The sequence below is a fragment of the Bos javanicus genome, chromosome 14, assembly GCF_032452875.1.
Source record: "Bos javanicus breed banteng chromosome 14, ARS-OSU_banteng_1.0, whole genome shotgun sequence".
Lineage (NCBI taxonomy): Eukaryota > Metazoa > Chordata > Mammalia > Artiodactyla > Bovidae > Bos > Bos javanicus.
In genome coordinates this window covers 79,255,108-79,258,030 of record NC_083881.1, presented here as the reverse complement: position 1 = coordinate 79,258,030, position 2,923 = coordinate 79,255,108, and the positions used below count along the sequence as shown (strand labels likewise).

General features: G+C 38.8%; 1 non-coding gene across 1 annotated transcript; it reads right to left on the bottom strand.

The window, feature by feature from the left end:
• Positions 1–511: 511 nt before the first annotated feature.
• LOC133260861 (U6 spliceosomal RNA) lies at positions 512–615 on the bottom strand. The gene has a single exon (XR_009741001.1). It is a non-coding gene; the product is annotated as a U6 spliceosomal RNA (small nuclear RNA).
• Between the last annotated feature and the right edge of the window lie 2,308 nt (positions 616–2,923).

Sequence of the window (2,923 nt, the reverse complement as noted above, 5' to 3'; positions counted from 1 at the left end):
ACCCCATAGACGGCAGCCCACCAGGCTCCCCCGTTCCTGGGATTCTCCAGGCAAGAACACTGGAGTGGGTTGCCATTTCCTTCTCCAATGCAGGAAAGTGAAAAGTGAAAGTGAAGTCGCTCAGTCGTGTCTGACTCTTCACGATCCCATGGACTGCAGCCTACCAGGCTCCTCCGTCCATAGGATTTTCCAGGCAAGAGTACTGGAGCATAATAAAGGACAAAAGTTGAAATTTATTTACTAGCTTACAATACCTGAGTCCAAAAAGCTCTGAGATATGTTAAAATCTTAGCAAAGTTCAGCCGATTTTAATGGGTGATTTACTTTCTTACTACGTTTCCAGTATGAAGGAATATCCTTTTTATGTGTGATCTGCCACGTTCTGTTTTGCCACTGTGATTTTTTGTTCTTTATGTTCACCTTATCCCCTTTTTTTATTTTTACTTTTTAATTGGAGGATAATTGCTTTACAATGTTATGTTAGTTTCCGCCATACAACAACGTGATTCGGTAAAATATGGATCGCGTCACTAATCTGTGTGTCTTCCTCGCGCAGGGCCATACTAATCTTCACAGTATTGTTCCAGTTTTAGTATATGTGTGGCGCAAGCAAGCGCCCCTTTATTACTGAGGGAAACAAACATGCCTCTGTTATAAAACAGCTAAGTTTGTTTTCTTGTTATGTTGTATGTTTACTATCAAATATTTTATTGTAATTTAGATGCAATATGTAACCACGTAATGTTTTCAAGCATTCATGATCCTATTTGAAGAGGGTCCATACTTCGTCTTGGAGCAGAAAATGGCAACCTACACCAATATTCTTGCCTGGAAAATTCCATGGACAGAAGAGCCTGGCGGGCTAGAGTCCATGCAGTCAAAAAGAATCAGATGGGACTGAGCATGCATGGACAGGCATGTCTCATATAGTAATTTGTTTTTTCTACTTCCACAGATCCTATCCCGATCTGACAATAGAACAAATGAAACAAAACAACATCTATGGTGTAGCTTTCATGACAGTAACGGATTTTGATATAATACCAGTGGTTACCTGGGAATATCTCCAAGGTGTGCTCTTTCATCTTATAAATAGAGGGATGTTAGAAAGAAGTTGACTTATTTGGTATGTTACTACTGGTGAGCAGAAATGGAAGAGATATTTAATCAGAAGATATGCTTAACTTTACTCTAGCTAAAGCCATAAAGGGAAAATCATATTCATATTGACTTTATTGAATAATATCAATAATTTAAAATTGTGTTTTCTATGCAAAGTCCTTACAGATTTGCCAATACCCGCACTTTTTATAGTATCTTTTAAACTTGGGGAAAATACTGATATGCTTCATATCAAAAGTTTGTCAAACGTTTCTGTATTTATCAGGTCTGAAGAGACTTTGCCTGAAGATAAGAAGCAACTGTAGCACAGTACTATCAGTCATTACTGCAGGTATTTTAAATGTTTGCTGATTCACAGTCTTAGCTGAATCTAGCATTTTTTATGCTAATGGTTTTCAATTAGGAAAAGTGCATCGGACTTAAGGAGTTCTATAAAAGCGTAAATGCCTAAGACCTCCTTCAGTACTCTGAATCTCTTCACTTACATTTTTTTACCATTTTCTTGGTATTTACTTGGAATGTTACTATAATTTGAGATATCATTTCTTAAAATGTCTTTTGAAATGGCTTTATTATCTTCTTTACCAAGGCACAGACGTTACCACATTTTCTTTTCATATGAGTATTTTCATGAACTCTCAGAAGACATTTTATGTTTAAGAATTACTGCTAGTAAATCAGATCCATGTGAAATCTGTATCAACTGAAATGTTATTATCATTGTTTTTTTTTTTTTTTTGTCACTAAGTTGTGTGTGGCTCTGCAACCCCATGAACTGTAGCCCTCCAGGCTCCTCTGTCCATGGGATTTCCCAGGCAGGAACACTGGAGTGGGTTGCCATTTCCTTCTCCAGGGGATCTTCCCCACCCAGGGATCAGCCCACATCTCCGGCACTGGCAGGCTGACTCTTGACCCCTGAGCCACCAGGGAAGCCCCAACTGAAGACAGGCTTTATTTTATTCTCATGTTTCCATAAAGATTCTGAAATCAGCTACAGATTAGGTTTGTGTCCTAAACACAGAAAGGGAGGCCTGTGGGAAAGGACTGCAGTAGTTACTTTAAGATGTTAACACACTGAAGATTGGACTCAGGGTAGGCTACTGACAGCTTCACTTAGAAAGCTTTCAGACTGTTACAGCGGACAGGTTCAGGATTTCCCAGAGCTTTTTAATTACAGAAGTAGACAAATTCATTCAATTATTAATCTAAGATGCAACTGAACCACAGCTAATTACATATGATTGGTAGAACTAATAAGACATAATAATATTTACTCATTTGAAATGTTGTTATTACTGCAATGTTCTATTTTCCAAAAATGTATGGACACCCTTCACTTTTCAAGTTTTGAGAAGTCATAACACCTCAGTACTCTTCAGTTTTAAATATTAAAAAATATATTTTAAATTTTTATTTTTTTATTGAATCAGTTCAGTTCAGTCACTCAGTCCTGTCCAACTCTTTGCAACCCCATGGACTGTAGCATGCCAGACTTCCCTGTCCAACACCAATTCCCAGAGTTTACTCAAACTGATGTCCATTGAGTCGGTGATGCCATCCAACCATCTCATTCTCTGTCCTCCCCTTCTCCTCCCGCCTTCAATCTTTCCCAGCATCAGGGTCTTTTCCAGTGAGTCTGTTCTTCACATCAGGTGGCCAAAGTATTGGAGTTTCAGCCTCAGCATCAGTCCTTCCAATGAACACTCAGGACTGATTTCTTTTAAGATGGACTGGTTGGATCTCCTTGCAGTCCAAGGGACTCTCAAGACTCTTCTCCAACACCACAGTTCAAAGGCATCAA